This window comes from Otolemur garnettii, unplaced genomic scaffold, assembly GCF_000181295.1.
Source record: "Otolemur garnettii isolate 467f Iridium unplaced genomic scaffold, OtoGar3 scaffold00111, whole genome shotgun sequence".
NCBI lineage: Eukaryota > Metazoa > Chordata > Mammalia > Primates > Galagidae > Otolemur > Otolemur garnettii.
In genome coordinates this window covers 4,665,884-4,678,722 of record NW_003852506.1, presented here as the reverse complement: position 1 = coordinate 4,678,722, position 12,839 = coordinate 4,665,884, and positions in this window count along the sequence as shown.

Below are 12,839 nucleotides of genomic sequence, written 5' to 3'. Positions count from 1 at the left end.
ATAAGGGTACATGAGAATCTCTCTAAATGTAAAATATAAATGTCTTAACACAGTAACTGAGAAAAAGTCATGAAAGCTATGTTAACCAGTTGGATGAAAGTATTTCAAATTGTATACAGAAACAGTACACTGTACCCCATGATAGTATTAACGTACACTGCTATGATTTAATAAATAAATAAATAAGAAAAAAAGAGAGAAAGCAAATCATTTTTAAAATAATTCATTGTAGAAAAATGAAAATTTTAGAGCATGCCTATGTTGTGACCTCAATAAAATTTAATTAGATAAAAATGCTAGGAAATGAAAGATGAAGATAAGATCAAAAGGCACAATGAGATAAGTATGGGGCTTTTTTGATATGTAAATTGTAGTGAAAATGTTTCAAATACATCAGTAAAATATTGCAAAGAAAGATGGAGAAGTTACATCTTTATTAGGCTAAGTAAAGATTAGAATTAACATTATAAAAATAAGTCTATAATATAAAAAATAAGCTTAAGAAATCATTTAAAAATAGTGAGGTTAAAAAATAATGAAAAATAATAATAATAGTTGGTTCCTATTTTCACCTGGAGATAAATGAACTACAACAGAGTAGGGGTGAGGGTGAAATAAAATATACCAAATTCTGAAATCTGCCCTCAACATTTTCAAAAAATAAAAATGTTTACTTATTGTATTAAAAAGTCTAAAGTAATGATGGTAAACTCAGATGGCTCTAGGAGTTATTCAAGAATACAAACCTGTGCATCATTGTAGATAGAAAACCATCAGGACTTTGAGGATAGTGGCAAACACAACACATGCTCTCTCTAACAGCCTGCAAAAAACAAAATTTAAAACTACTATGTCAGGGGAGAAGCGTGCATATATGCTACATTGGGCTTCCTGTCTGCCAGTTAGTAACCCCTGGCCCCAAAGTTACTGCTGTTATTTTAAATCCTCTCTTGCTTATTCATATATATGTATACACACACACACAAACACACGTCTATAAAACCACAGATATGTGTGTGTGTCTGTAAATATTCTCAAATGGTGTGACTTAATCAAATTAACTTCAAAAAATGTCCACATGTATAATAAAGCTCCTAAAATATGGTTTGAACACAAAGGCATGTGATGCACGATGTGATGGCAGAGTCTGGAACCTGCATTGATGGACAGCACTGGGGCAGAGAGCCGAGCTTCCTGGAAAGCTCTGTATAATGGGACTTTAGTTTTGAAATCATAGAAGCAAAGTGTGAAAAAGATGTGTGGAATCTAATCAGACAGCATCTCAAAATGTATCAGTCGTGGTTTGACAAAAAATGAGGAATGTGAAAAGAATTATAAAACAGTTTGAATCTAAACAAATGAACTGTAGCCAAGCAGGTGCTAAAATGAAAGGATGAGAATATAGACCAAAATATATAGAAAAAAATAAATAACAATGTACTTAACACTGAATGCAATGCTGGTTCTAAAACCGTTTACTTGAAGTAAATGGACTTTAAATCCCCAGTGTCACAGACACTAACAGACTCAGTGACCCCTGACCTCTAACACTCTGACCCATTGACCATGAAATTTGAAGGTAAGATTGTGACAGGAGCCAGGTGTGGTGGTTCATGCCTATAAAACTAGTATTTTTGGAGGCTGAGCCAGGAGAACTAGTTGAAGCCAGGAATTTGAAACCAGGCTGGGCAATATAGCCAGACCCCATTTCTACATATTATTTTTTTTTATTAGCCAGGTTTGATGGTACATGCTGGCACCCTCAGCTACTTGGAAAACTGAGGCAGCAGGATTAAATGAGCTCAGGTGCTGGATGCTACAGTGAGCTATGACTGTGCCACTGTACCCCAGCATGGGTGACAAAGTGAAACCCTGTCTCTATAAAAAAGAGCAAAAAAAGAAAAAAAAAGAAAAAAAAAGATTTTGACAGAGACAGAATAGAAGAAACTTTTTATACCAAATTCTCCAGTGAATCTCAAAATATAAGCCATCTAAGCTGGTGATTAAAAGGAAAACATCATTTATTTTAGGTACCTGTTTGGGCAGGATCAACCTCAGAATTCTGATAGGAAAATGTAAATCCGAGTAGTACTCTGTCCCATCGTCTTTCCTCAACCCCCAGTGGATATCCTAGTTACCTCACTCCTTACCGTGATAGGCTGGGGCAGGATCAGACATTGTGCTGCTGGACCATGAATGTAATCAGACCACAGCGAGGGCCTGAAACTTATACACACTTACCGAAATTTTTGAAAGGTGATAGCCTGAGTGAGTGACCATGGTCACAGCTGACAAGCCATCCTCCAAAATGTGAGCTCCCTATCTCATACTTTAGACTCTGTTAATCAAAACTGACCCTTCCTGGAAATTACAAAATCTACTAAACAAATCCACCAAAATAAATAAAGATATATGGTCATCTTGTTGAGCTGATGAAGTCCTTCTACCTATCCAAGAAGTAGAGCAGAAATAAAGAAAGTGGCATGTTCATAATTCCTTCCAGAAAAGTGAACTCATTGACCAATGTCAACAGAGCTCAATTTCAAGTAAATAAAATCTGGAATTTTGACAACTACAGATGGCGACTGTTGTGTTGGAAAGACTGAAACAACCATTTGTCATTAGCCAAGAAATGATTCTTAAAGCCTAGAAAAATGTAAAACATTAATATAACTCTGTATAAATCCATAATCCCTAGAATACAAGGTGTGGGGTTTGGTAGATGCTTAGAGTTCAAGTTCAGCTGCATCTTCAACCTTTAGTAACTGCTACATCCCCAATCAGAGCTAAATTCCCTTGACTCAGCATGGCTCTCATTTCTGTTTTTTCTGGAACCATAAATCATTGAGCCAAGGCCAGAGCCACTGGACCTACAGCTGCCAAACCTAACATGAGCCTGAGAAAGAAAAGTCCACAACCCTCAGAGCTGAGAAGGCCAGGTCCATCAGGAGTCCATAGAGAAAACTCAAGATGGAAAGCCAGCAGGAGAAGGGTATGTAAAAGCCAGAATAGAAGTTTCCAGAAGATGAGATCCAGCTCATCACATAGATGAGAGAGCTATAGATCAGGAGCTATAGATGAGATTTATTGACAAGGAAGTTGCCAGACCTAGATGTCTCTCCTCCCGGGCGCTGGAGGACATGGCTTCACCTAGGACCATTCTTTCTCAATATCCACATCTGTTTATTTGGAAGACTCTTCGGTTTAAAAATGAGCAAATATATACACAAGGAGGGTTTAAATGATTACACAGCATGTTAGAATTCCAATCACTGGCAATAAATTAGGAATGCCCTTTGAAAGGTAATGTGCAGAGTGACTGGAAAAGGCATGGAGGCCTTTGTGGGAAGTCATGCTCTGATTTCTTCATCAGGGGACTGGTTATGTGGGTATGTGTACTTTGTGAAGATTGATTATATTGCCATAACTAGGTATTCATTTTTTTTGGCTGTCGTGTTATATTTCAATGAAATTTGCATTTGAAAAGTCAACGAGCAGGTACAAAATTTCAATTCATTCCTCAGTGGAGTAATTTTGGTGGATCAAGTGCATTCCTATTCATTAACTTCTATGAGCATTTGTTTAATACATCTGACATATGACATATATCTCCCTGTGCTTAAGTCTTTCCCTATCTCGTAATGCTTTCAAATTAACATCAGGCTGCAACATGTGGAAAATTACTCCTGATTTCATATACAAGTATATGATGTCCATAAAGGCCAAAGACCACAAAGGATTACGCAAAAATCAAGAATATATCATGTTGATTGGGAGTTTGGGCTCCGAAGATAGACTCTCTGGGTTACTTTTCTCACTACTGTGCTATGTGAGTTTCAGCAAATTCTTTATCCTCTTCACACTTTTTTATTTGCATAATAGCAATAATACAATAGTGTTACTTCCTATGGTAAGGTTGTGAGGATTAAAGTACTTTTTTTGTTTTTTTTTTTGTAGAGACAGAGCCTCATTTTATCGCCCATGGTAGAGTGCCGTGGCATCACACAGCTCACAGCAACCTCCAACTCCTGGGCTTGGGCAATTCCCTTGCCTCAACCTCCCGAGTAACTGGGACTGCAGGCACCCACCACAACGCCTGGCTATTTTGTTGTTGCAGATTGGCCAGGGCTGGGTTTGAACCCACCACCCTCAACATATGGTGCCAGCACCCTGCCCACTGAGCCACAGGTGCTGCCCAGGATTAAATTCTTTAATTCATTAAATAAGCACCAGCTACCTTCACTGTTAATCTATATTATTAGCCTAAACAGTGTGTTAGTGTGTTTTATACATATATGAGTTATAACATATACATATGTATGGTTTTTTTTTTCAATTTTCTATGACAGGGGTTAAATAACTGTAACTTCAAAAGACTATAGTTTATTTTTCTCTCATATAACGTACAGAGATAGGCAAGGTTGGTAGAACTTAGTCCTACTTACCTCAAGATGTAGATTCCATCTGGGAGACATAGTCAGCTGCTCCTAACTTTTGCCACATCTCAGCAGACAAGAAAGTTGCCAAGAGGGATACCCAACCTTTAACAATTAAAGTTCAGGTACCTATCACTTCTGTTCACATCTTGTTGGTCAGTACTTAATTGAATGGGAGGCTGGAAAATGTATTCTTCAGTTGGGCAGCCATGTGCCGCTAAACCTTTAGTGTTATGGAAAAAGTGGAGATGATATTGATAAACAACCAGAAGTCTGCCATCACTCCCAACATAGTATTTCTCCTGTGCAGTCCTCATAAAATCTTAATAATGGGTGTACCCTATGAATGTATATCCTTTCCCTTCTGAGCGTGCCTTAAAATGGTGGTAAATGAATTAAACAGCCATTGATCCAAAATAATGGATTGTAATAACAGATTTAAAATAATGAAGAAAAGGTACCTTTTTTTTTTTTTTATTAGAAAAGAGCCATCAGAGGACAGAATGTTTCAACACATTTCTAGACTACCACATAGTAGTAGTGGTAGATGGAGAGGAGTGGAGGAATGTTAAAGTCTGTGACAAGGATACCACCAAGGAAGATGCTAATCTACCTTCTTGAAAGCAGGGTGAGTATGTAATCGGAAACATTCTGTATTATGGAAGATGAAAGTGTGAGAACTGTGACTGAAAACAGAAAATACCTGAAGAACTTAGTAAGTAACAACTGAACCCATTTCCAGACCTCATCAGGAGACGGTCCAGAAGCCACATACCTGACCACCAGCAAAGTAACGGAAAGATCTTTTTCAAATAAATTAAACAATTCCAGTAAAAAGGACTCTGCATTCTAATAATCAAGATTATCATTTCACATATCACAAAACAAAACAAAGCCAGCATGTAAGTAAGTCTTACCTCTCTGCCTGGAGTGCTACTGGCCGCAACCATCACTTTAAGAAAAACCTTGAAAATAAGAAAGCAAGATAAACAAATACCAGTGGGGAAAAACAAAGGCAAGATAACTTAGGGAATAAATCAGCACTTCTAAAATTATAATAATATCTGTGATGGTTAATTTTATGTATCAATTTGGCAGGCTAGGAGATCCCCAGAGAGCTAGTGAAACATTATTTCAGGGTATGTTTGTTTGTAGAAGAGAAGACATGTGAATCAGGAGACTGAGCAAAGATGATCACCCTTAAGAGTAGGCAGACATCATCTAATACATGAGGGCGTGAGCAGAGAAAAGGTAGAAAAAGGGCAATTTTGATCTCTTCTTGAGCTGGGACATCCATCTCTACCGCATTGAGGTATCACCCTTCCTGGTTCTGGGGCCTTCTGACTCAGACCAGGACGTACACCATTGGCCCTCCTACTTCTTGGGCCCTAAGACTTAGACTGGGACTTATACCATGAGCTCTGTGAGTTCTAAAGCAGTTGGGTTTGGCCAAGAATTACACCACCAGCTTTTCTGGGTCTCCAGTATACAGAAAGAAAATCATGGGCCCTAAGCCTATGTAATTGCATGAGCCAATCTCTCATAATAAATCTCTTTCTGCATATCTGTATCTATCTATCCATATATGGACCATATTTTGCCATCTCTAATGCACTCCCATGTATAATGCATGTCCCTAATTTTCGGCCCAAACTTTCAGGAAAATGCCCCTCATGAAAGCATCTGGCTGTCAGCTGGAAGAGACAACTAAGGAGGGCTAGAGCACTCCTCTGGTAAACATGTAGAGTGCACACACATACACATACACACACACACACAGTTGCCAGTTGTGTGAGGCCTGCTCCTTCCCTCTCTCCTGGGAGCCCTTCTGTCCCCACCACATTGGGGGTTTTGCTGATGACCACACATGTGGCCAGAAGGCAGGAGATTCTGAGCCCACTAGACCCAGGGCAGCCAGGCAGGTCTCCTTTGCCTTGCCCTACTCAGCCCTGCCATACCCTCCTCCGCTGATTACAGTGCTCAGCAGAGACAGCTCCAGCCTACTCCCACCAGACCCTGGATCTTCCTGAACTAGAACTCCATGCATCCAGCAGGCCCAGGAAGGAGGATGTGGTGGCCCCAGGAGGCCTCCTGGGCTTTGTTCCTAAACCCTACTATCCATGTATAATGCCCATCTTATTGTTCCCTCAAAAATTGGGGGGGGAAGAAGTATGCATTATACATGGAAAAATATAGTATATATAGATAGATGTATATCCATAGCCTATTGGTGTGTCTCTCTGGAGAAACCTGGCTAATCTATAAATTGAAGCTGCTGTAATAAGTACCTAAAAATGTGGATGTGGATGTGGAGCTGAGTAACGGATCCAGAGTTTTGAGGTGCATTTTAGAAAAAGTCTACAATGCCATTCTGAGTGGGGAAAGCACAAACTTTTTCCACTGATCTTACATCACAGCAATCAACACAGAAGACTTATATGACCAAATGTATGGGAATTTCCCCCCACCAATAACCAGGCAATCAGTTTTTCAGTAGACATCAGCTAAGTCTTCTCCAATTAAATTCTGACACTAACGGCCTAAAGATAGCATCATATTCCACAGATTGAGGGTTCAGTCCCACAAGACTGCCCCTCATTTCCAGTGCAAACTGCAAGCCCTGGGTTGTTTTACCTATGGTTCTGATCAACCAGACATTAATCTGGTTCCCATGATCCCCTCCTTGGGTTTTATTAATTTGCTAGAGTAGCTCACAGAACTCAGGGAAACACATATGTTTACTGATGTATAATAATGGTATTGAAAAGGATATAGATGAAGAGGTTCAGGGGAAGGGGTGTAGGGCTTCCATATCCTCCCTGGACACTCCACCCTCCAGGAATGTCCACATGTTGAGCTATGCAGAAGCTCTCCACACCTCATTCTAATGGGCCTTTTATGGAGACTTCATTGGATAGTGAATAGCCATGACTGAAGCATGGGAAACTGTGTAGACGCATGCTTGGACAAAAATTGTATAGCCTAAAATTAATAGACTAAGAGGGGAACCCAGCACGGTCTGTCTACTCAGATCCTTCCTGACTCCCTGTGTCCCATTTCTTCCTCCATGGCATGAGGCAGAACCTTCTGAAATGAGGTTCCTAATGACCTACAATCGAACTAGGTAGGTCAGAGAACTTCTTTATGATCAGCTCCAAGATAAAAGGAGGAGGAAGATTACATTTTTTGTTTATGCCTTGGGAAGAAATAACAAAGGATATGAGAAATAATCATCTTTACAAATGCAGGTGGATGTCTATCCACTGAGGGCTTGAACAGAAGAAAAATGAGTCAAGAACCATGATGAAAACATGAAAACCTACATGTAAATAAATAACATGACATTGCAGGTGTAAATAGATCTTTAAAGGCAATTCTGGTAAGGGCTCAGAAATAAAGGATAGCCTTACAGAACGTCTCAACCTTTCAGAGAATATGTAAGTAATTCTGAGAAGGAAGTTGGTAGAAATAATGGGTAATAAGGGCTATTTGGATGAAGTCTCAGATGTAAATGAGCGCATTATTTTTGGACAATGTAGAAAAGGTAATCCTAATTCTAAAGCGGGAAAGAATTTGGCTGAATTTTCTTCATTTTCTACTGTTTTGTGAAAAGTAGAACTAGTGAGCAAACAAATTGGATATTTAGCTGACGTTGTTGTTTTTTTATTTATTTCAGGTTAATATGAGGATACAAACTATTAGGTTACAATGTTTGCACTCCTTAGGTAAAGGCTCTGTTGTAGTTGTGTCCCACACCCAGGAGGTGTGCCATGTACCCTTACATTGTGCTCACTAGTGGGGGCTCACAAATCCCCCTCCCTCCTCTCCTTGCTCTCCCTCTCCGCCCTCCTTCCAATTTACATCTTTTATATTAACCTGGATGGAGTTGAAATGCATTCTTCTTAGTAAAGTATTACAAGAATGGAAAGGCAGGTATCCAAGGTACTCAATACTAATATGAAGCCAGTAAATGGACTGATACACTTCCACATAAGATAAAAACTCAATAGCTGACACTATTTCTAAACAATATGTTGAAGGTATGGCTTGGCCCTCTTCCATCTAGTAAAATACAAGAAAGGAGAAATGACATAAAGATAGAATTGTTAAGCAAAAAGGAAGCAGATCTTAAAATTTGAAAACTTCTCGCTCTATCCATATCTCAGACTATGAGAAGGCATATTTAGAAAAGAACACTCAGGGCATGTCCAAGGGTCCCTTTGGTAAGGAGATTAGTGTGGGTGTACATCACAGACATCATCACCCATTACAGCTAGATGCCAGTTTGAATTGAAGGGGAATAAGATGGACAGGAATGAAAGAAGGCTGTCAGATTTCTCAGATTTCACAAGGTAGAACCTCAGAACTATTTGGCTAAGAACATGCAATATTCTTCAAGAAAAAAGGAGAACAACTCATAAATGACTCAGGATCATCTGGGTTGCTTTCTTTATTTCAAAACAGGAGAGCATTGCCTTACTTTATATAGGTCAGATGGCCTCTGACTGCAGCCATGGGGGCAGGGCCACCCAGATCCATTTGGATGGGGCTACACATGCTGTGAGCCTGGGGCCTTCCAGTGGAGCTCTGGGGGTGCAACCTCTGCCAGGTAGAGTAAGAAGGGGCAGGACTTCCACCACAGGATGTCTGGGTGGGTACAGAACACAAAATCTTTGCCCCAGTGGATCTGGAGGGCAGAACATCAAGCCAAGAATCTCAAGACTTGAGAGCTCATGCAGTTTTTCTTATAGTTTGGACTTAGGATCTTCTACCCCTTTTCCCCTTTTTTCGTGTGTGTGTGTGTGTGTGTGTGTGTGTGTGTGTGTGTATCTTATGCCTGTCTCATCTGGAAATACATACTTTGTTTGGTCTCATAAGTCAATCACAGCCAGAGAGCAATTGCCTCAGAATCACTCATAACTTGAGCTTTTCCCATATGTGATTTAGATGCTATTTAGATGAAACATTGGATTTTAGACCTTAGAGTAGTTGCTGGAATAAGTTAAGATGTTGGGGACTGTTGAGATATAATCAATTTATTTTGCATGTGAGAAAAACATAAATTTGAGGGGACCAGAGGTAGAAAGCTATGGACTAAATCTGTCTTTCCACAATTCCTTTGTTGACATCCTAACCCTCAATATGATAGTAGTAGGAGGCAGAGTCTTTGGGAGATGATTAAGTCATACAGGTGGACCCTCATGAATGAGATTAGTGCCCTTAGAAAGAGACTCCAGAGAGCTTCCTTGCTCTTTCCACAGTGTGAGGACACAGTGAGATGTATCCTCTATGAAACAGGAAGTGGACTCCCATCACAGACACCAGATCTGCTGGTGCCTTGATCTTGAACTTCTTGACCTTCTGAAACATGACAAATTATTATTATTCATAAGCCACCAGTATATGGTATTCTGTTATAGTAGACCAAAAGAGCTAAAACAATATCTCAGGGGGAAAAAAAACACTTCATCCATAACATAAGAGAAAGATGTCATAAAATGGGGAAAACATAAAATGAGAAAAAACTCTTCCCCAAAATATATGATTACTGCAAGAGGTTCATGGACCCCTCTTCTCTAATCTCCCACTGCTCACTAAGAACAGGATAAAACCTGAAATATCATTATCAGGACCATCATCAATAGTGGTCATACGGCACTTTTTACCACTCCATCTCTGGCCAAATAGGGTAAAAGCAACATTCCATATTAAAGTTATGACAATAAGAAAACCACTTAAGCATGTTGCCTGACTACCTTTACCTTGAGAAAGAGACTGAAAAAAAAAGTTGTGAACAAGTTTGTTAGATAGCAAAGGGTAAGATCATGAATCTGTATTGTAAATTTATAATATTATAGTGAATCGTCAAGATCTGGAACAAGGGGATAATAAACAAAATAATATTGAACATATGCTGTCCCTCTGTTGGACCCATGGAAAAACCCCACACTGGACACAGGGGAACTTATTCTTTTGGAACTTTGTATATGGATTTGAGTTCTGAATGATGTGGTGTCTTATTGCCATAGTTGTATTCTGTGGTCCTTATACTGCTTGAGAGGGACAAACCCACCAGAAAGACCAGGACAGATAAAAGGAAGAGGTTCTAGCTGCCTTTGCAATGCGTTTACACTCACAATGTGCACTACATAGCTCATGAATCACTAGTGTGCTTAAACTAATGCAGTCCCGTGCTTTCCCAGAAAATATTCAATGTTAAATTAGGGCTTTTCATCTATTCTGAGCCCAGAGATAATATTGTGAGTGTTAACAGTATTATTTTTTCAAATGATTAAGTTGCTAACCCATAATGATTTTAAATGGTTTCTGTGTTACAGTTAAATATAGTTCTATTTTACAAATTACATTTTCAAATGAGAAAATTTCTCCCCAGTTTCTAAAGTTATAAAAAGTAGTTAAATAATTCAACTGTTTTGGCAGGAAGTTAAATAGTCCGACTTCTTTATGTGGGATGTAATTATAGTTAAAATAACAATTAAATTAAAAGAACCAAATGCTAAACTTTTCATAGGTGGTCTTTTTAATTTGCCTATTTAATTGGTTCATTTGAAGTGTTAGCCTCTCAGCTGTTACAAAATTGCACATGCAGTTTTACCTTAGATATAATTCTTTCAAAATAAATCAGACTGGGGGCCAGGAGAGTGGCTCATGCCTGTTATCCTGGCACCCTAGGAGGCCAAGGTAGGAGGATTATTTGAAAGTAGGAGTTTGAGATTAACCAGAGCAAAAGTGAGACCCAATCTCTACAAAAAATAGAAAAATCAGTCCAATGTGGTGGCACAGGCACCTAGCCCCAGCTTGGGAAGCTGAGGTAGGAAGATCATCTGAACTCAGGAATATGTAGTTGCTGTGAGCTATGATGACATCACTGCAATTTAGCCCAGGAAACAGAGTAAAATGCCATCTCAAAAATAAATAACATAATATAAAATATCAGATTGAAATGACCAAAGGGATGTAATAAGTTAATAGTGGCCTCAAAAACATAGTATATATTAAAGTCCTAAACCCCAACACCCATGAATGTGGCCTTATTTGGAAATAGGATCTTTGCAGATGTAATGAAGTTAAGGATTTTGAGATGAGTCCTAAATCAGATGACAATCGTCCTTATAAGAAACAGAAAAAGAGAAGCTGCAAGGACACGAGACAAAGCCATATGAAGACAAAGACAGAAACTGGGGTTCTGCTGCCTCAAGCCAAAGCCCACCAGAGACTTCTCCTAAAGCTAAAAGAAATAAGGAAGGATTCTCCTTTCTTGAAGGAATGTGTCTACACTTTGATCTCAGTCAGAATCCTGGCCCCCACCGCTGGAAGAGAATACATTTCCATTGTGTCTGTTGCTCTAAGCCACCCACTCTATAGTAATTCGTTATAGCAGCCTTCAGAAACCAATACTGAAGACATCACGGAAATATAGCATTTCAGTGCCACTTTGAAGAATGGGAGGCAATTCATCAGAAAAAGGGAAAAGGAACTAGAAAAGATATTTCAGTTTGAAAACCCAAGGTACTCATAGATAAATTTCTATTTTGAATGAGTTGTCCTATTCCAAACAAGTCATCATATAGAGATTGGAAATTAATGGTGGTCCAGGAGGCCAATGATTGCCAGCCTAAGAAAAATAGGTTTTGTTGACCAATAATAGTACTTTGTTTGTATGTTTTGTTTCAAAGTTCACAAAGGCTCTTTACATATTATTTCATTTAAATCCCATAGCAAACTTATGAATTAAGCAGCAAGAGTATTACTCCATAAATTTTATAGGTAGAAAGAGATTCATCTCTAGTTTTTAAACAACTTGCTAAAGATTGCACAGCAACTAAGAGGCTCTCAAATATATATATATATATATACACACACACATATATACATACACACAAATACAGAGGGTGACCAAGAAAATGTACACATTTGAAGAAAGAAAAAAACTGTATGAAAATTTTAATACTCAAGTTAGGTTTGATGTTTGCGATTACAAGAGATACAAGATATAATAAACAAGATAATAAATGTTATTACAATATACTGAATGTCATAGTTTTAATACAGTTTTTCCTTTCTTCAAATGTGTGTACATTTTTAGTACCCTCTCTCTATATTCAGTAGAACGTTTACAGTTCACCACCTACCTACACTGACCACTCCCTAAGTTGGCCTGATTTTCACAGATCAGATATGCACTATACATACCAGCACAGTAAGCCCAGCTCCTTACATTGACCACCTCCGTATGTTGACTAATTTGTTACAGTCCCGTGGGTGATCAACTTACACAGTTCTACTGTGTGTGTGTATGTATATAGGTGTGCGTGCATGTGTATAGTTATTACTATTTTTTACTTCAAATCCTATGTTCTGTCCAATGCATCTTGATGATTT